This window comes from Haliotis asinina, chromosome 7 (genome assembly GCF_037392515.1).
Source record: "Haliotis asinina isolate JCU_RB_2024 chromosome 7, JCU_Hal_asi_v2, whole genome shotgun sequence".
Lineage (NCBI taxonomy): Eukaryota > Metazoa > Mollusca > Gastropoda > Lepetellida > Haliotidae > Haliotis > Haliotis asinina.
The window spans coordinates 24,825,994-24,844,562 of record NC_090286.1 but is presented as its reverse complement, the minus strand read 5'-3'; the positions used below and the strand labels follow the sequence as shown (position 1 = coordinate 24,844,562).

The window sequence follows — 18,569 nt, the reverse complement described above, 5'->3', positions numbered from 1 at the left end:
AGTACACAGACAAACGGAGACGAATCCATTACTATCTGCTAGTATATGGTAGGTGCAGGCTCAGTTTGATACGTTTCACTTGATTAGATATTTCGAAATTTCTCTTTTGACCAAATGAAGAAAAACAACAATGAAAAGCAGTACAGTCTCACTCTCGATAAAAATCAGGAAGATACCACTTACCTTTAGCAAAGTATGAAAGGAAAGGTCTGTCATGTAGATGTATGAGGTGCACTGAGTTTCACTGCCAGTGACATGTGACACAATTCCATTGACTCTCAGCAAGGACCATTCATATGAAGTAAACGTGTAAACGTTGCTGTGCTGTGCTCCCCCTTGGCCAAATGGTGAGGCGTCGGGCTGATAAACTGGAGGAGATCTCAGGTTCAATCCACAATTGGGCTTAACTGGATTTTCATTCTTCGCTCGGTAAGGGGTATACAACTCAGGTTGTCTTTGAAAGATGACAGTCACATATCTATCACATCTCATATGCCCTTGACTCGTTGGAATATACTGACACGTATGAAAGAAGGTGAAGGTTGCAGCTATGATATTCTTTAGTGACAGAGGCCGAGAAGTTGTGTTGCAGGAAAACTAATTGGACTAACGATACTGATGCAATGCGCTGAAACATGTATGCTGGACGTTTATTTCAAGTGTGCAAATTGTGTCTAGATCCTGTCAGTAAGAACTTAATTTACGAACAATTATAACTGAGTGTGACATTAGAGTATACGTCATTTATTTGGCGTACTTTACAGGGACTTCCTCACACATAGTGCAAATTTGAATCACATGACCATGGGTAAGATTTGTCACTTAGATATGGCTGAAAAAGTGCCTTATTCCAATTGTGTTTGTTTGACTTTTGTCAGCCTCGGTGGCCAAGTGGTAAGGCGTCGGTCTCGTAAACCGAAGATCCTGGGTTCAATCCCCAGTGGGGGCTTTTTCTTTTGTAGAAATATAGCAGTTGATATGTATGGTACATATTTTATACCTGCACTACTTTGACCACTCTGTATTCACAGTCGCATTTCACGTGGTTTGCACTACTTTAGTTGCATTAAGAAATGAACCAACGTCTATTGGCATTTATCAACGAACATGAAAGCCTTACAAACTAAGCACACCCTTAACAACAGCCTCGGTGGCCAAGTGGTAAGGCGTCGGTCTCGTAAACCGAAGATTCTGGGTTCAATCCCCAGTCGGGGCTTTTTCTTTTGTAGAAATATAGCAGTTGATATGTATGGTGCATATTTCATACCTGCACTACTTTGACCACTCTGTATTCACAGTCGTATTTCACGTGGTTTGCACTACTTTAGTTGCATTAAGAAATGAACCAACGTCTATTGGCATTTATCAACGAACATGAAAGCCTTACAAACTAAGCACACCCTTAGCAACAGCCTCGGTGGCCAAGTGGTAAGGCGTCGGTCTCGTAAACCGAAGATCCTGGGTTCAATCCCCAGTCGGGGCTTTTTCTTTTGTAGAAATATAGCAGTTGATATGTATGGTGCATATTTCACACCTGCACTACTTTGACCACTCTGTATTCACAGTCGTATTTCACGTGGTTTGCACTACTTTAGTTGCATTAAGAAATGAACCAACGTCTATTGGCATTTATCAACGAACATGAAAGCCTTACAAACTAAGCACACCCTTAGCAACAGCTTCGGTGGCCAAGTGGTAAGGCGTCGGTCTCGTAAACCGAAGATCCTGGGTTCAATCCCCAGTCGGGGCTCATGTTTTTACTGATCAACAAAACATTCACGAGAGGTCGGGTCCCACAGAACTGAACCATGGAGAAGCTAAATTCTCCCTTGACATCTTGCAGATAAACGTATGCGGTGCATCCCTGGAGAAAGGGATGAGTGAGAAGAAGAGCATGTGGAAGTCATTTCAAATACCACATGTGTAAACTGCACAACAAAAATTGAGAAAAGTACACAGACAAACGGAGACGAATCCATTACTATCTGCTAGTATATGGTAGGTGCAGGCTCAGTTTGATACGTTTCACTTGATTATATATTTCGAAATTTCTCTTTTGACCAAATGAAGAAAAACAACAATGAAAAGCAGTACAGTCTCACTCTCGATAAAAATCAGGAAGATACCACTTACCTTTAGCAAAGTATGAAAGGAAAGGTCTGTCATGTAGATGTATGAGGTGCACTGAGTTTCACTGCCAGTGACATGTGACACAATTCCATTGACTCTCAGCAAGGACCATTCATATGAAGTAAACGTGTAAACGTTGCTGTGCTGTGCTCCCCCTTGGCCAAATGGTGAGGCGTCGGGCTGATAAACTGGAGGAGATCTCAGGTTCAATCCACAATTGGGCTTAACTGGATTTTCATTCTTCGCTCGGTAAGGGGTATACAACTCAGGTTGTCTTTGAAAGATGACAGTCACATATCTATCACATCTCATATGCCCTTGACTCGTTGGAATATACTGACACGTATGAAAGAAGGTGAAGGTTGCAGCTATGATATTCTTTAGTGACAGAGGCCGAGAAGTTGTGTTGCAGGAAAACTAATTGGACTAACGATACTGATGCAATGCGCTGAAACATGTATGCTGGACGTTTATTTCAAGTGTGCAAATTGTGTCTAGATCCTGTCAGTAAGAACTTAATTTACGAACAATTATAACTGAGTGTGACATTAGAGTATACGTCATTTATTTGGCGTACTTTACAGGGACTTCCTCACACATAGTGCAAATTTGAATCACATGACCATGGGTAAGATTTGTCACTTAGATATGGCTGAAAAAGTGCCTTATTCCAATTGTGTTTGTTTGACTTTTGTCAGCCTCGGTGGCCAAGTGGTAAGGCGTGGGTCTCGTAAACCGAAGATCCTGGGTTCAATCCCCAGTCGGGGCTTTTTCTTTTGTAGAAATATAGCAGTTGATATGTATGGTACATATTTTATACCTGCACTACTTTGACCACTCTGTATTCACAGTCGCATTTCACGTGGTTTGCACTACTTTAGTTGCATTAAGAAATGAACCAACGTCTATTGGCATTTATCAACGAACATGAAAGCCTTACAAACTAAGCACACCCTTAACAACAGCCTCGGTGGCCAAGTGGTAAGGCGTCGGTCTCGTAAACCGAAGATTCTGGGTTCAATCCCCGGTCGGGGCTTTTTCTTTTGTAGAAATATAGCAGTTGATATGTATGGTGCATATTTCATACCTGCACTACTTTGACCACTCTGTATTCACAGTCGTATTTCACGTGGTTTGCACTACTTTAGTTGCATTAAGAAATGAACCAACGTCTATTGGCATTTATCAACGAACATGAAAGCCTTACAAACTAAGCACACCCTTAGCAACAGACTCGGTGGCCAAGTGGTAAGGCGTCGGTCTCGTAAACCGAAGATCCTGGGTTCAATCCCCAGTCGGGGCTTTTTCTTTTGTAGAAATATAGCAGTTGATATGTATGGTGCATATTTCATACCTGCACTACTTTGACCACTCTGTATTCACAGTCGTATTTCACGTGGTTTGCACTACTTTAGTTGCATTAAGAAATGAACCAACGTCTATTGGCATTTATCAACGAACATGAAAGCCTTACAAACTAAGCACACCCTTAGCAACAGCTTCGGTGGCCAAGTGGTAAGGCGTCGGTCTCGTAAACCGAAGATCCTGGGTTCAATCCCCAGTCGGGGCTCATGTTTTTACTGATCAACAAAACATTCACGAGAGGTCGGGTCCCACAGAACTGAACCATGGACAAGCTAAATTCTCCCTTGACATCTTGCAGATAAACGTATGCGGTGCATCCCTGGAGAAAGGGATGAGTGAGAAGAAGAGCATGTGGAAGTCATTTCAAATACCACATGTGTAAACTGCACAACAAAAATTGAGAAAAGTACACAGACAAACGGAGACGAATCCATTACTATCTGCTAGTATATGGTAGGTGCAGGCTCAGTTTGATACGTTTCACTTGATTATATATTTCGAAATTTCTCTTTTGACCAAATGATGAAAAACAACAATGAAAAGCAGTACAGTCTCACTCTCGATAAAAATCAGGAAGATACCACTTACCTTTAGCAAAGTATGAAAGGAAAGGTCTGTCATGTAGATGTATGAGGTGCACTGAGTTTCACTGCCAGTGACATGTGACACAATTCCATTGACTCTCAGCAAGGACCATTCATATGAAGTAAACGTGTAAACGTTGCTGTGCTGTGCTCCCCCTTGGCCAAATGGTGAGGCGTCGGGCTGATAAACTGGAGGAGATCTCAGGTTCAATCCACAATTGGGCTTAACTGGATTTTCATTCTTCGCTCGGTAAGGGGTATACAACTCAGGTTGTCTTTGAAAGATGACAGTCACATATCTATCACATCTCATATGCCCTTGACTCGTTGGAATATACTGACACGTATGAAAGAAGGTGAAGGTTGCAGCTATGATATTCTTTAGTGACAGAGGCCGAGAAGTTGTGTTGCAGGAAAACTAATTGGACTAACGATACTGATGCAATGCGCTGAAACATGTATGCTGGACGTTTATTTCAAGTGTGCAAATTGTGTCTAGATCCTGTCAGTAAGAACTTAATTTACGAACAATTATAACTGAGTGTGACATTAGAGTATACGTCATTTATTTGGCGTACTTTACAGGGACTTCCTCACACATAGTGCAAATTTGAATCACATGACCATGGGTAAGATTTGTCACTTAGATATGGCTGAAAAAGTGCCTTATTCCAATTGTGTTTGTTTGACTTTTGTCAGCCTCGGTGGCCAAGTGGTAAGGCGTCGGTCTCGTAAACCGAAGATCCTGGGTTCAATCCCCAGTGGGGGCTTTTTCTTTTGTAGAAATATAGCAGTTGATATGTATGGTACATATTTTATACCTGCACTACTTTGACCACTCTGTATTCACAGTCGCATTTCACGTGGTTTGCACTACTTTAGTTGCATTAAGAAATGAACCAACGTCTATTGGCATTTATCAACGAACATGAAAGCCTTACAAACTAAGCACACCCTTAACAACAGCCTCGGTGGCCAAGTGGTAAGGCGTCGGTCTCGTAAACCGAAGATTCTGGGTTCAATCCCCAGTCGGGGCTTTTTCTTTTGTAGAAATATAGCAGTTGATATGTATGGTGCATATTTCATACCTGCACTACTTTGACCACTCTGTATTCACAGTCGTATTTCACGTGGTTTGCACTACTTTAGTTGCATTAAGAAATGAACCAACGTCTATTGGCATTTATCAACGAACATGAAAGCCTTACAAACTAAGCACACCCTTAGCAACAGACTCGGTGGCCAAGTGGTAAGGCGTCGGTCTCGTAAACCGAAGATCCTGGGTTCAATCCCCAGTCGGGGCTTTTTCTTTTGTAGAAATATAGCAGTTGATATGTATGGTGCATATTTCATACCTGCACTACTTTGACCACTCTGTATTCACAGTCGTATTTCACGTGGTTTGCACTACTTTAGTTGCATTAAGAAATGAACCAACGTCTATTGGCATTTATCAACGAACATGAAAGCCTTACAAACTAAGCACACCCTTAGCAACAGCTTCGGTGGCCAAGTGGTAAGGCGTCGGTCTCGTAAACCGAAGATCCTGGGTTCAATCCCCAGTCGGGGCTCATGTTTTTACTGATCAACAAAACATTCACGAGAGGTCGGGTCCCACAGAACTGAACCATGGACAAGCTAAATTCTCCCTTGACATCTTGCAGATAAACGTATGCGGTGCATCCCTGGAGAAAGGGATGAGTGAGAAGAAGAGCATGTGGAAGTCATTTCAAATACCACATGTGTAAACTGCACAACAAAAATTGAGAAAAGTACACAGACAAACGGAGACGAATCCATTACTATCTGCTAGTATATGGTAGGTGCAGGCTCAGTTTGATACGTTTCACTTGATTATATATTTCGAAATTTCTCTTTTGACCAAATGAAGAAAAACAACAATGAAAAGCAGTACAGTCTCACTCTCGATAAAAATCAGGAAGATACCACTTACCTTTAGCAAAGTATGAAAGGAAAGGTCTGTCATGTAGATGTATGAGGTGCACTGAGTTTCACTGCCAGTGACATGTGACACAATTCCATTGACTCTCAGCAAGGACCATTCATATGAAGTAAACGTGTAAACGTTGCTGTGCTGTGCTCCCCCTTGGCCAAATGGTGAGGCGTCGGGCTGATAAACTGGAGGAGATCTCAGGTTCAATCCACAATTGGGCTTAACTGGATTTTCATTCTTCGCTCGGTAAGGGGTATACAACTCAGGTTGTCTTTGAAAGATGACAGTCACATATCTATCACATCTCATATGCCCTTGACTCGTTGGAATATACTGACACGTATGAAAGAAGGTGAAGGTTGCAGCTATGATATTCTTTAGTGACAGAGGCCGAGAAGTTGTGTTGCAGGAAAACTAATTGGACTAACGATACTGATGCAATGCGCTGAAACATGTATGCTGGACGTTTATTTCAAGTGTGCAAATTGTGTCTAGATCCTGTCAGTAAGAACTTAATTTACGAACAATTATAACTGAGTGTGACATTAGAGTATACGTCATTTATTTGGCGTACTTTACAGGGACTTCCTCACACATAGTGCAAATTTGAATCACATGACCATGGGTAAGATTTGTCACTTAGATATGGCTGAAAAAGTGCCTTATTCCAATTGTGTTTGTTTGACTTTTGTCAGCCTCGGTGGCCAAGTGGTAAGGCGTCTTTCTCGTAAACCGAAGATCCTGGGTTCAATCCCCAGTGGGGGCTTTTTCTTTTGTAGAAATATAGCAGTTGATATGTATGGTACATATTTTATACCTGCACTACTTTGACCACTCTGTATTCACAGTCGCATTTCACGTGGTTTGCACTACTTTAGTTGCATTAAGAAATGAACCAACGTCTATTGGCATTTATCAACGAACATGAAAGCCTTACAAACTAAGCACACCCTTAACAACAGCCTCGGTGGCCAAGTGGTAAGGCGTCGGTCTCGTAAACCGAAGATTCTGGGTTCAATCCCCAGTCGGGGCTCTTTCTTTTGTAGAAATATAGCAGTTGATATGTATGGTGCATATTTCATACCTGCACTACTTTGACCACTCTGTATTCACAGTCGTATTTCACGTGGTTTGCACTACTTTAGTTGCATTAAGAAATGAACCAACGTCTATGGTCATTTATCAACGAACATGAAAGCCTTACAAACTAAGCACACCCTTAGCAACTGCCTCGGTGGCCAAGTGGTAAGGCGTCGGTCTCGTAAACCGAAGATCCTGGGTTCAATCCCCATCGGGGCTTTTTCTTTTGTAGAAATATAGCAGTTGATATGTATGGTGCATATTTCATACAAGCACTACTTTGACCACTCTGTATTCACAGTCGTATTTCACGTGGTTTGCACTACTTTAGTTGCATTAAGAAATGAACCAACGTCTATTGGCATTTATCAACGAACATGAAAGCCTTACAAACTAAGCACACCCTTAGCAACAGCCTCGGTGGCCAAGTGGTAAGGCGTCGGTCTCGTAAACCGAAGATCCTGGGTTCAATCCCCAGTCGGGGCTCATTTTTTTACTGATCAACAAAACTTTCACGAGAGGTCGGGTCCCACAGAACTGAACCATGGACAAGCTAAATTCTCCCTTGACATCTTGCAGATAAACGTATGCGGTACATCCCTGGAGAAAGGGATGAGTGGGAAGAAGAGCATGTGGAAGTCATTTCACATATCACATGTGTAAACTGCACAACAAAAATTGAGAAAAGTATACAGGCAAACGGAGACGAATCCATTACTATCTGCTAGTATATGATAGGTGCAGGCTCAGTTTGATACGTTTCACTTGATTAAATATTTCGAAATTTCTCTTTTGACCAAATGAAGAAAAACAACAATGAAAAGCAGTACAGTCTCACTCTCGATAAAAATCAGGAAGATACCACTTACCTTTAGCAAAGTATGAAAGGAAAGGTGTGCCATGTAGATGTATGAGGTGCACTGAGTTTCACTGCCAGTGACATGTGACACAATTCCATTGACTCTCAGCAAGGACCATTCATATGAAGTAAACGTATAAACGTTGCTGTGCTGTGCTCCCCCTTGGCCAAATGGTGAGGCGTCGGGCTGATAAACTGGAGGAGATCTCAGGTTCAATCCACAATTGGGCTTAACTGGATTTTCATTCTTCGCTCGGTAAGGGGTATACAACTCAGGTTGTCTTTGAAAGATGACAGTCACATATCTATCACATCTCATATGCCCTTGACTCGTTGGAATATACTGACACGTATGAAAGAAGGTGAAGGTTGCAGCTATGATATTCTTTAGTGACAGAGGCCGAGAAGTTGTGTTGCAGGAAAACTAATTGGACTAACGATACTGATGCAATGCGCTGAAACATGTATGCTGGACGTTTATTTCAAGTGTGCAAATTGTGTCTAGATCCTGTCAGTAAGAACTTAATTTACGAACAATTATAACTGAGTGTGACATTAGAGTATACGTCATTTATTTGGCGTACTTTACAGGGACTTCCTCACACATAGTGCAAATTTGAATCACATGACCATGGGTAAGATTTGTCACTTAGATATGGCTGAAAAAGTGCCTTATTCCAATTGTGTTTGTTTGACTTTTGTCAGCCTCGGTGGCCAAGTGGTAAGGCGTCGGTCTCGTAAACCGAAGATCCTGGGTTCAATCCCCAGTGGGGGCTTTTTCTTTTGTAGAAATATAGCAGTTGATATGTATGGTACATATTTTATACCTGCACTACTTTGACCACTCTGTATTCACAGTCGCATTTCACGTGGTTTGCACTACTTTAGTTGCATTAAGAAATGAACCAACGTCTATTGGCATTTATCAACGAACATGAAAGCCTTACAAACTAAGCACACCCTTAACAACAGCCTCGGTGGCCAAGTGGTAAGGCGTCGGTCTCGTAAACCGAAGATTCTGGGTTCAATCCCCAGTCGGGGCTCTTTCTTTTGTAGAAATATAGCAGTTGATATGTATGGTGCATATTTCATACCTGCACTACTTTGACCACTCTGTATTCACAGTCGTATTTCACGTGGTTTGCACTACTTTAGTTGCATTAAGAAATGAACCAACGTCTATGGTCATTTATCAACGAACATGAAAGCCTTACAAACTAAGCACACCCTTAGCAACTGCCTCGGTGGCCAAGTGGTAAGGCGTCGGTCTCGTAAACCGAAGATCCTGGGTTCAATCCCCATCGGGGCTTTTTCTTTTGTAGAAATATAGCAGTTGATATGTATGGTGCATATTTCATACAAGCACTACTTTGACCACTCTGTATTCACAGTCGTATTTCACGTGGTTTGCACTACTTTAGTTGCATTAAGAAATGAACCAACGTCTATTGGCATTTATCAACGAACATGAAAGCCTTACAAACTAAGCACACCCTTAGCAACAGCCTCGGTGGCCAAGTGGTAAGGCGTCGGTCTCGTAAACCGAAGATCCTGGGTTCAATCCCCAGTCGGGGCTCATTTTTTTACTGATCAACAAAACTTTCACGAGAGGTCGGGTCCCACAGAACTGAACCATGGACAAGCTAAATTCTCCCTTGACATCTTGCAGATAAACGTATGCGGTACATCCCTGGAGAAAGGGATGAGTGGGAAGAAGAGCATGTGGAAGTCATTTCACATATCACATGTGTAAACTGCACAACAAAAATTGAGAAAAGTATACAGGCAAACGGAGACGAATCCATTACTATCTGCTAGTATATGATAGGTGCAGGCTCAGTTTGATACGTTTCACTTGATTAAATATTTCGAAATTTCTCTTTTGACCAAATGAAGAAAAACAACAATGAAAAGCAGTACAGTCTCACTCTCGATAAAAATCAGGAAGATACCACTTACCTTTAGCAAAGTATGAAAGGAAAGGTGTGCCATGTAGATGTATGAGGTGCACTGAGTTTCACTGCCAGTGACATGTGACACAATTCCATTGACTCTCAGCAAGGACCATTCATATGAAGTAAACGTATAAACGTTGCTGTGCTGTGCTCCCCCTTGGCCAAATGGTGAGGCGTCGGGCTGATAAACTGGAGGAGATCTCAGGTTCAATCCACAATTGGGCTTAACTGGATTTTCATTCTTCGCTCGGTAAGGGGTATACAACTCAGGTTGTCTTTGAAAGATGACAGTCACATATCTATCACATCTCATATGCCCTTGACTCGTTGGAATATACTGACACGTATGAAAGAAGGTGAAGGTTGCAGCTATGATATTCTTTAGTGACAGAGGCCGAGAAGTTGTGTTGCAGGAAAACTAATTGGACTAACGATACTGATGCAATGCGCTGAAACATGTATGCTGGACGTTTATTTCAAGTGTGCAAATTGTGTCTAGATCCTGTCAGTAAGAACTTAATTTACGAACAATTATAACTGAGTGTGACATTAGAGTATACGTCATTTATTTGGCGTACTTTACAGGGACTTCCTCACACATAGTGCAAATTTGAATCACATGACCATGGGTAAGATTTGTCACTTAGATATGGCTGAAAAAGTGCCTTATTCCAATTGTGTTTGTTTGACTTTTGTCAGCCTCGGTGGCCAAGTGGTAAGGCGTCGGTCTCGTAAACCGAAGATCCTGGGTTCAATCCCCAGTGGGGGCTTTTTCTTTTGTAGAAATATAGCAGTTGATATGTATGGTACATATTTTATACCTGCACTACTTTGACCACTCTGTATTCACAGTCGCATTTCACGTGGTTTGCACTACTTTAGTTGCATTAAGAAATGAACCAACGTCTATTGGCATTTATCAACGAACATGAAAGCCTTACAAACTAAGCACACCCTTAACAACAGCCTCGGTGGCCAAGTGGTAAGGCGTCGGTCTCGTAAACCGAAGATTCTGGGTTCAATCCCCAGTCGGGGCTTTTTCTTTTGTAGAAATATAGCAGTTGATATGTATGGTGCATATTTCATACCTGCACTACTTTGACCACTCTGTATTCACAGTCGTATTTCACGTGGTTTGCACTACTTTAGTTGCATTAAGAAATGAACCAACGTCTATTGGCATTTGTCAACGAACATGAAAGCCTTACAAACTAAGCACACCCTTAGCAACAGCCTCGGTGGCCAAGTGGTAAGGCGTCGGTCTCGTAAACCGAAGATCCTGGGTTCAATCCCCAGTCGGGGCTTTTTCTTTTGTAGAAATATAGCAGTTGATATGTATGGTGCATATTTCATACAAGCACTACTTTGACCACTCTGTATTCACAGTCGTATTTCACGTGGTTTGCACTACTTTAGTTGCATTAAGAAATGAACCAACGTCTATTGACATTTATCAACGAACATGAAAGCCTTACAAACTAAGCACACCCTTAGCAACAGCTTCGGTGGCCAAGTGGTAAGGCGTCGGTCTCGTAAACCGAAGATCCTGGGTTCAATCCCCAGTCGGGGCTCATTTTTTTACTGATCAACAAAACATTCACGAGTGGTCGGGTCCCACAGAACTGAACCATGGACAAGCTAAATTCTCCCTTGACATCTTGCAGATAAACGTATGCGGTGCATCCCTGGAGAAAGGGATGAGTGAGAAGAAGAGCATGTGGAAGTCATTTCAAATACCACATGTGTAAACTGCACAACAAAAATTGAGAAAAGTACACAGACAAACGGAGACGAATCCATTACTATCTGCTAGTATATGGTAGGTGCAGGCTCAGTTTGATACGTTTCACTTGATTATATATTTCGAAATTTCTCTTTTGACCAAATGAAGAAAAACAACAATGAAAAGCAGTACAGTCTCACTCTCGATAAAAATCAGGAAGATACCACTTACCTTTAGCAAAGTATGAAAGGAAAGGTCTGTCATGTAGATGTATGAGGTGCACTGAGTTTCACTGCCAGTGACATGTGACACAATTCCATTGACTCTCAGCAAGGACCATTCATATGAAGTAAACGTATAAACGTTGCTGTGCTGTGCTCCCCCTTGGCCAAATGGTGAGGCGTCGGGCTGATAAACTGGAGGAGATCTCAGGTTCAATCCACAATTGGGCTTAACTGGATTTTCATTCTTCGCTCGGTAAGGGGTATACAACTCAGGTTGTCTTTGAAAGATGACAGTCACATATCTATCACATCTCATATGCCCTTGACTCGTTGGAATATACTGACACGTATGAAAGAAGGTGAAGGTTGCAGCTATGATATTCTTTAGTGACAGAGGCCGAGAAGTTGTGTTGCAGGAAAACTAATTGGACTAACGATACTGATGCAATGCGCTGAAACATGTATGCTGGACGTTTATTTCAAGTGTGCAAATTGTGTCTAGATCCTGTCAGTAAGAACTTAATTTACGAACAATTATAACTGAGTGTGACATTAGAGTATACGTCATTTATTTGGCGTACTTTACAGGGACTTCCTCACACATAGTGCAAATTTGAATCACATGACCATGGGTAAGATTTGTCACTTAGATATGGCTGAAAAAGTGCCTTATTCCAATTGTGTTTGTTTGACTTTTGTCAGCCTCGGTGGCCAAGTGGTAAGGCGTCGGTCTCGTAAACCGAAGATCCTGGGTTCAATCCCCAGTGGGGGCTTTTTCTTTTGTAGAAATATAGCAGTTGATATGTATGGTACATATTTTATACCTGCACTACTTTGACCACTCTGTATTCACAGTCGCATTTCACGTGGTTTGCACTACTTTAGTTGCATTAAGAAATGAACCAACGTCTATTGGCATTTATCAACGAACATGAAAGCCTTACAAACTAAGCACACCCTTAACAACAGCCTCGGTGGCCAAGTGGTAAGGCGTCGGTCTCGTAAACCGAAGATTCTGGGTTCAATCCCCAGTCGGGGCTTTTTCTTTTGTAGAAATATAGCAGTTGATATGTATGGTGCATATTTCATACCTGCACTACTTTGACCACTCTGTATTCACAGTCGTATTTCACGTGGTTTGCACTACTTTAGTTGCATTAAGAAATGAACCAACGTCTATTGGCATTTATCAACGAACATGAAAGCCTTACAAACTAAGCACACCCTTAGCAACAGCCTCGGTGGCCAAGTGGTAAGGCGTCGGTCTCGTAAACCGAAGATCCTGGGTTCAATCCCCAGTCGGGGCTCATTTTTTTACTGATCAACAAAACTTTCACGAGAGGTCGGGTCCCACAGAACTGAACCATGGACAAGCTAAATTCTCCCTTGACATCTTGCAGATAAACGTATGCGGTACATCCCTGGAGAAAGGGATGAGTGGGAAGAAGAGCATGTGGAAGTCATTTCACATATCACATGTGTAAACTGCACAACAAAAATTGAGAAAAGTACACAGGCAAACGGAGACGAATCCATTACTATCTGCTAGTATATGATAGGTGCAGGCTCAGTTTGATACGTTTCACTTGATTATATATTTCGAAATTTCTCTTTTGACCAAATGAAGAAAAACAACAATGAAAAGCAGTACAGTCTCACTCTCGATAAAAATCAGGAAGATACCACTTACCTTTAGCAAAGTATGAAAGGAAAGGTCTGTCATGTAGATGTATGAGGTGCACTGAGTTTCACTGCCAGTGACATGTGACACAATTCCATTGACTCTCAGCAAGGACCATTCATATGAAGTAAACGTATAAACGTTGCTGTGCTGTGCTCCCCCTTGGCCAAATGGTGAGGCGTCGGGCTGATAAACTGGAGGAGATCTCAGGTTCAATCCACAATTGGGCTTAACTGGATTTTCATTCTTCGCTCGGTAAGGGGTATACAACTCAGGTTGTCTTTGAAAGATGACAGTCACATATCTATCACATCTCATATGCCCTTGACTCGTTGGAATATACTGACACGTATGAAAGAAGGTGAAGGTTGCAGCTATGATATTCTTTAGTGACAGAGGCCGAGAAGTTGTGTTGCAGGAAAACTAATTGGACTAACGATACTGATGCAATGCGCTGAAACATGTATGCTGGACGTTTATTTCAAGTGTGCAAATTGTGTCTAGATCCTGTCAGTAAGAACTTAATTTACGAACAATTATAACTGAGTGTGACATTAGAGTATACGTCATTTATTTGGCGTACTTTACAGGGACTTCCTCACACATAGTGCAAATTTGAATCACATGATCATGGGTAAGATTTGTCACTTAGATATGGCTGAAAAAGTGCCTTATTCCAATTGTGTTTGTTTGACTTTTGTCAGCCTCGGTGGCCAAGTGGTAAGGCGTCGGTCTCGTAAACCGAAGATCCTGGGTTCAATCCCCAGTGGGGGCTTTTTCTTTTGTAGAAATATAGCAGTTGATATGTATGGTACATATTTTATACCTGCACTACTTTGACCACTCTGTATTCACAGTCGCATTTCACGTGGTTTGCACTACTTTAGTTGCATTAAGAAATGAACCAACGTCTATTGGCATTTATCAACGAACATGAAAGCCTTACAAACTAAGCACACCCTTAACAACAGCCTCGGTGGCCAAGTGGTAAGGCGTCGGTCTCGTAAACCGAAGATTCTGGGTTCAATCCCCAGTCGGGGCTTTTTCTTTTGTAGAAATATAGCAGTTGATATGTATGGTGCATATTTCATACCTGCACTACTTTGACCACTCTGTATTCACAGTCGTATTTCACGTGGTTTGCACTACTTTAGTTGCATTAAGAAATGAACCAACGTCTATTGGCATTTATCAACGAACATGAAAGCCTTACAAACTAAGCACACCCTTAGCAACAGCCTCGGTGGCCAAGTGGTAAGGCGTCGGTCTCGTAAACCGAAGATCCTGGGTTCAATCCCCAGTCGGGGCTCATTTTTTTACTGATCAACAAAACTTTCACGAGAGGTCGGGTCCCACAGAACTGAACCATGGACAAGCTAAATTCTCCCTTGACATCTTGCAGATAAACGTATGCGGTACATCCCTGGAGAAAGGGATGAGTGGGAAGAAGAGCATGTGGAAGTCATTTCACATATCACATGTGTAAACTGCACAACAAAAATTGAGAAAAGTACACAGGCAAACGGAGACGAATCCATTACTATCTGCTAGTATATGATAGGTGCAGGCTCAGTTTGATACGTTTCACTTGATTAAATATTTCGAAATTTCTCTTTTGACCAAATGAAGAAAAACAACAATGAAAAGCAGTACAGTCTCACTCTCGATAAAAATCAGGAAGATACCACTTACCTTTAGCAAAGTATGAAAGGAAAGGTCTGTCATGTAGATGTATGAGGTGCACTGAGTTTCACTGCCAGTGACATGTGACACAATTCCATTGACTCTCAGCAAGGACCATTCATATGAAGTAAACGTATAAACGTTGCTGTGCTGTGCTCCCCCTTGGCCAAATGGTGAGGCGTCGGGCTAATAAACTGGAGGAGATCTCAGGTACAATCCTCAATTGGGCTTAACTGGATTTTCATTCTTCGCTCTGTAAGGGGTATACAACTCAAGTTGTCTTTGAAAGATGACAGTCACATATCTATCACATCTCATATGCCCTTGACTCGTTGGAATATACTGACACGTATGAAAGAAGGTGAAGGTTGCAGCTATGATATTCTTTAGTGACAGAGGCCGAGAAGTTGTGTTGCAGGAAAACTAATTGGACTAACGATACTGATTCAATACGCTGAAAAATGTATGCTGGACGTTTATTTCAAGTGTGCAAATTGTGTCTAGATCCTGTCAGGAAAAACTTAGTTTACGAACAATTATAACTGAGTGTGACATTAGAGCATACGTCATTTATTTGGCGTACTTTACAGGGACTTCCTGACACATAGTGCAAATTTGAATCACATGACCATGGGTAAGATTTGTCACTTAGATATGGCTGAAAAAGTGCCTTATTCCAATTGTGTTTGTTTGACCTTTGTCAGCCTCGGTGGCCAAGTGGTAAGGCGTCGGTCTCGTAAACCGAAGATCCTGTGTTCAATCCCCAGTCGGGGCTTTTTCTTTTGTAGAAATATAGCAGTTGATATGTATGGTGCATATTTCATACAAGCACTACTTTGACCACTCTGTATTCACAGTCGCATTTCACGTGGTTTGCACTACTTTAGTTGCATTAAGAAATGAACCAACGTCTATGGGCATTTATCAACGAACATGAAAGCCTTACAAACTAAGCACACCCTTAACAACGGCCTCGGTGGCCAAGTGGTAAGGCGTCGGTCTCGTAAACCAATGATCCAGGGTTCAATCCCCAGTCGGAGCTTTTTCTTTTGTAGAAATATAGCAGTTGATATGTATGGTGCATATTTCATACCTGCACTACTTTGACCACTCTGTATTCACAGTCGTATTTCACGTGGTTTGCACTACTTTAGTTGCATTAAGAAATGAACCAACGTCTATGGTCATTTATCAACGAACATGAAAGCCTTACAAACTAAGCACACCCTTAGGAACAGCCTCGGTGGCCAAGCGTTAAGGCGTCGGTCTCGTAAACCGAAGATCCTGGGTTCAATCCCCAGTCGGGGCTTTTTCTTTTGTAGAAATATAGCCGTTGACATGTATGGTGCATATTTCATACCTGCACTACTTTGACCACTCTGTATTCACAGTCGTATTTCACGTGGTTTGCACTACTTTAGTTGCATTAAGAAATGAACCAACGTCTATGGGCATTTATCAACGAACATGAAAGCCTTACAAACTAAGCACACCCTTAACAACGGCCTCGGTGGCCAAGTGGTAAGGCGTTGGTCTCGTAAACCGAAGATCCTGGGTTCAATCCACAGTCGGGGCTTTTTCTTTTGTAGAAATATAGCAGTTGATATGTATGGTGCATATTTCATACCTGCACTACTTTGACCACTCTGTATTCACAGTCGTATTTCACGTGGTTTGCACTACTTTAGTTGCATTAAGAAATGAACCAACGTCTATTGGCATTTATCAACGAACATGAAAGCCTTACAAACTAAGCACACCCTTAGCAACAGCCTCGGTGGCCAAGTGGTAAGGCGTCGGTCTCGTAAACCGAAGATCCTGGGTTCAATCCCCAGTCGGGGCTCATTTTTTTACTGATCAACAAAACATTCACGAGAGGTCGGGTCCCACAGAACTGAACCATGGACAAGCTAAATTCTCCCTTGACATCTTGCAGATAAACGTATGCGGTACATCCCTGGAGAAAGGGATGAGTGGGAAGAAGAGCATGTGGAAGTCATTTCACATATCACATGTGTAAACTGCACAACAAAAATTGAGAAAAATACACAGACAAACGGAGACGAATCCATTACTATCTGCTAGTATATGATAGGTGCAGGCTCAGTTTGATACGTTTCACTTGATTATATATTTCGAAATTTCTCTTTTGACCAAATGAAGAAAAACAACAATGAAAAGCAGTACAGTCTCACTCTCGATAAAAATCAGGAAGATACCACTTACCTTTAGCAAAGTATGAAAGGAAAGGTCTGTCATGTAGATGTATGAGGTGCACTGAGTTTCACTGCCAGTGACATGTGACACAATTCCATTGACTCTCAGCAAGGACCATTCATATGAAGTAAACGTATAAACGTTGCTGTGCTGTGCTCCCCCTTGGCCAAATGGTGAGGCGTCGGGCTGATAAACTGGAGGAGATCTCAGGTTCAATCCACAATTGGGCTTAACTGGATTTTCATTCTTCGCTCGGTAAGGGGTATACAACTCAGGTTGTCTTTGAAAGATGACAGTCACATATCTATCACATCTCATATGCCCTTGACTCGTTGGAATATACTGACACGTATGAAAGAAGGTGAAGGTTGCAGCTATGATATTCTTTAGTGACAGAGGCCGAGAAGTTGTGTTGCAGGAAAACTAATTGGACTAACGATACTGATGCAATGCGCTGAAACATGTATGCTGGACGTTTATTTCAAGTGTGCAAATTGTGTCTAGATCCTGTCAGTAAGAACTTAATTTACGAACAATTATAACTGAGTGTGACATTAGAGTATACGTCATTTATTTGGCGTACTTTACAGGGACTTCCTCACACATAGTGCAAATTTGAATCACATGACCATGGGTAAGATTTGTCACTTAGATATGGCTGAAAAAGTGCCTTATTCCAATTGTGTTTGTTTGACTTTTGTCAGCCTCGGTGGCCAAGTGGTAAGGCGTCGGTCTCGTAAACCGAAGATCCTGGGTTCAATCCCCAGTGGGGGCTTTTTCTTTTGTAGAAATATAGCAGTTGATATGTATGGTACATATTTTATACCTGCACTACTTTGACCACTCTGTATTCACAGTCGCATTTCACGTGGTTTGCACTACTTTAGTTGCATTAAGAAATGAACCAACGTCTATGGGCATTTATCAACGAACATGAAAGCCTTACAAACTAAGCACACCCTTAACAACGGCCTCGGTGGCCAAGTGGTAAGGCGTCGGTCTCGTAAACCAATGATCCAGGGTTCAATCCCCAGTCGGAGCTTTTTCTTTTGTAGAAATATAGCAGTTGATATGTATGGTGCATATTTCATACCTGCACTACTTTGACCACTCT

At 41.9% G+C, this 18,569-nt stretch overlaps 34 non-coding genes across 34 annotated transcripts; all 34 read left to right on the top strand.

Annotated features, from left to right (window-relative positions):
• Positions 1–877: 877 nt before the first annotated feature.
• On the top strand, positions 878–949 carry Trnat-cgu (transfer RNA threonine (anticodon CGU)). Its single transcript has one exon. It is a non-coding gene; the product is annotated as a tRNA-Thr (tRNA).
• A 195-nt stretch (positions 950–1,144) lies between these two features.
• Positions 1,145–1,216, top strand: Trnat-cgu (transfer RNA threonine (anticodon CGU)). Its single transcript has one exon. It is a non-coding gene; the product is annotated as a tRNA-Thr (tRNA).
• A 195-nt stretch (positions 1,217–1,411) lies between these two features.
• Trnat-cgu (transfer RNA threonine (anticodon CGU)) lies at positions 1,412–1,483 on the top strand. Its single transcript has one exon. It is a non-coding gene; the product is annotated as a tRNA-Thr (tRNA).
• A 195-nt stretch (positions 1,484–1,678) lies between these two features.
• On the top strand, positions 1,679–1,750 carry Trnat-cgu (transfer RNA threonine (anticodon CGU)). The gene has a single exon. It is a non-coding gene; the product is annotated as a tRNA-Thr (tRNA).
• Positions 1,751–2,827: 1,077 nt separating this feature from the next.
• Trnat-cgu (transfer RNA threonine (anticodon CGU)) lies at positions 2,828–2,899 on the top strand. The gene has a single exon. It is a non-coding gene; the product is annotated as a tRNA-Thr (tRNA).
• Positions 2,900–3,094: 195 nt separating this feature from the next.
• Positions 3,095–3,166, top strand: Trnat-cgu (transfer RNA threonine (anticodon CGU)). The gene has a single exon. It is a non-coding gene; the product is annotated as a tRNA-Thr (tRNA).
• A 195-nt stretch (positions 3,167–3,361) lies between these two features.
• Positions 3,362–3,433, top strand: Trnat-cgu (transfer RNA threonine (anticodon CGU)). The gene has a single exon. It is a non-coding gene; the product is annotated as a tRNA-Thr (tRNA).
• A 195-nt stretch (positions 3,434–3,628) lies between these two features.
• Trnat-cgu (transfer RNA threonine (anticodon CGU)) lies at positions 3,629–3,700 on the top strand. The gene has a single exon. It is a non-coding gene; the product is annotated as a tRNA-Thr (tRNA).
• Positions 3,701–4,777: 1,077 nt separating this feature from the next.
• Trnat-cgu (transfer RNA threonine (anticodon CGU)) lies at positions 4,778–4,849 on the top strand. Its single transcript has one exon. It is a non-coding gene; the product is annotated as a tRNA-Thr (tRNA).
• A 195-nt stretch (positions 4,850–5,044) lies between these two features.
• Positions 5,045–5,116, top strand: Trnat-cgu (transfer RNA threonine (anticodon CGU)). Its single transcript has one exon. It is a non-coding gene; the product is annotated as a tRNA-Thr (tRNA).
• A 195-nt stretch (positions 5,117–5,311) lies between these two features.
• Trnat-cgu (transfer RNA threonine (anticodon CGU)) lies at positions 5,312–5,383 on the top strand. The gene has a single exon. It is a non-coding gene; the product is annotated as a tRNA-Thr (tRNA).
• Positions 5,384–5,578: 195 nt separating this feature from the next.
• Positions 5,579–5,650, top strand: Trnat-cgu (transfer RNA threonine (anticodon CGU)). The gene has a single exon. It is a non-coding gene; the product is annotated as a tRNA-Thr (tRNA).
• A 1,344-nt stretch (positions 5,651–6,994) lies between these two features.
• Positions 6,995–7,066, top strand: Trnat-cgu (transfer RNA threonine (anticodon CGU)). Its single transcript has one exon. It is a non-coding gene; the product is annotated as a tRNA-Thr (tRNA).
• A 195-nt stretch (positions 7,067–7,261) lies between these two features.
• Positions 7,262–7,332, top strand: Trnat-cgu (transfer RNA threonine (anticodon CGU)). Its single transcript has one exon. It is a non-coding gene; the product is annotated as a tRNA-Thr (tRNA).
• Positions 7,333–7,527: 195 nt separating this feature from the next.
• Trnat-cgu (transfer RNA threonine (anticodon CGU)) lies at positions 7,528–7,599 on the top strand. Its single transcript has one exon. It is a non-coding gene; the product is annotated as a tRNA-Thr (tRNA).
• Positions 7,600–8,676: 1,077 nt separating this feature from the next.
• Trnat-cgu (transfer RNA threonine (anticodon CGU)) lies at positions 8,677–8,748 on the top strand. Its single transcript has one exon. It is a non-coding gene; the product is annotated as a tRNA-Thr (tRNA).
• A 195-nt stretch (positions 8,749–8,943) lies between these two features.
• Trnat-cgu (transfer RNA threonine (anticodon CGU)) lies at positions 8,944–9,015 on the top strand. The gene has a single exon. It is a non-coding gene; the product is annotated as a tRNA-Thr (tRNA).
• A 195-nt stretch (positions 9,016–9,210) lies between these two features.
• Positions 9,211–9,281, top strand: Trnat-cgu (transfer RNA threonine (anticodon CGU)). Its single transcript has one exon. It is a non-coding gene; the product is annotated as a tRNA-Thr (tRNA).
• Positions 9,282–9,476: 195 nt separating this feature from the next.
• Positions 9,477–9,548, top strand: Trnat-cgu (transfer RNA threonine (anticodon CGU)). Its single transcript has one exon. It is a non-coding gene; the product is annotated as a tRNA-Thr (tRNA).
• Positions 9,549–10,625: 1,077 nt separating this feature from the next.
• Trnat-cgu (transfer RNA threonine (anticodon CGU)) lies at positions 10,626–10,697 on the top strand. The gene has a single exon. It is a non-coding gene; the product is annotated as a tRNA-Thr (tRNA).
• Positions 10,698–10,892: 195 nt separating this feature from the next.
• Positions 10,893–10,964, top strand: Trnat-cgu (transfer RNA threonine (anticodon CGU)). The gene has a single exon. It is a non-coding gene; the product is annotated as a tRNA-Thr (tRNA).
• A 195-nt stretch (positions 10,965–11,159) lies between these two features.
• Trnat-cgu (transfer RNA threonine (anticodon CGU)) lies at positions 11,160–11,231 on the top strand. Its single transcript has one exon. It is a non-coding gene; the product is annotated as a tRNA-Thr (tRNA).
• Positions 11,232–11,426: 195 nt separating this feature from the next.
• Trnat-cgu (transfer RNA threonine (anticodon CGU)) lies at positions 11,427–11,498 on the top strand. Its single transcript has one exon. It is a non-coding gene; the product is annotated as a tRNA-Thr (tRNA).
• A 1,077-nt stretch (positions 11,499–12,575) lies between these two features.
• On the top strand, positions 12,576–12,647 carry Trnat-cgu (transfer RNA threonine (anticodon CGU)). The gene has a single exon. It is a non-coding gene; the product is annotated as a tRNA-Thr (tRNA).
• Positions 12,648–12,842: 195 nt separating this feature from the next.
• Positions 12,843–12,914, top strand: Trnat-cgu (transfer RNA threonine (anticodon CGU)). Its single transcript has one exon. It is a non-coding gene; the product is annotated as a tRNA-Thr (tRNA).
• A 195-nt stretch (positions 12,915–13,109) lies between these two features.
• Trnat-cgu (transfer RNA threonine (anticodon CGU)) lies at positions 13,110–13,181 on the top strand. Its single transcript has one exon. It is a non-coding gene; the product is annotated as a tRNA-Thr (tRNA).
• Positions 13,182–14,258: 1,077 nt separating this feature from the next.
• Positions 14,259–14,330, top strand: Trnat-cgu (transfer RNA threonine (anticodon CGU)). Its single transcript has one exon. It is a non-coding gene; the product is annotated as a tRNA-Thr (tRNA).
• Positions 14,331–14,525: 195 nt separating this feature from the next.
• Trnat-cgu (transfer RNA threonine (anticodon CGU)) lies at positions 14,526–14,597 on the top strand. Its single transcript has one exon. It is a non-coding gene; the product is annotated as a tRNA-Thr (tRNA).
• A 195-nt stretch (positions 14,598–14,792) lies between these two features.
• On the top strand, positions 14,793–14,864 carry Trnat-cgu (transfer RNA threonine (anticodon CGU)). Its single transcript has one exon. It is a non-coding gene; the product is annotated as a tRNA-Thr (tRNA).
• Positions 14,865–15,941: 1,077 nt separating this feature from the next.
• On the top strand, positions 15,942–16,013 carry Trnat-cgu (transfer RNA threonine (anticodon CGU)). The gene has a single exon. It is a non-coding gene; the product is annotated as a tRNA-Thr (tRNA).
• A 462-nt stretch (positions 16,014–16,475) lies between these two features.
• Trnat-cgu (transfer RNA threonine (anticodon CGU)) lies at positions 16,476–16,547 on the top strand. Its single transcript has one exon. It is a non-coding gene; the product is annotated as a tRNA-Thr (tRNA).
• A 195-nt stretch (positions 16,548–16,742) lies between these two features.
• On the top strand, positions 16,743–16,814 carry Trnat-cgu (transfer RNA threonine (anticodon CGU)). Its single transcript has one exon. It is a non-coding gene; the product is annotated as a tRNA-Thr (tRNA).
• Positions 16,815–17,009: 195 nt separating this feature from the next.
• Trnat-cgu (transfer RNA threonine (anticodon CGU)) lies at positions 17,010–17,081 on the top strand. Its single transcript has one exon. It is a non-coding gene; the product is annotated as a tRNA-Thr (tRNA).
• A 1,077-nt stretch (positions 17,082–18,158) lies between these two features.
• Trnat-cgu (transfer RNA threonine (anticodon CGU)) lies at positions 18,159–18,230 on the top strand. The gene has a single exon. It is a non-coding gene; the product is annotated as a tRNA-Thr (tRNA).
• The last annotated feature ends 339 nt before the right edge of the window (positions 18,231–18,569 follow it).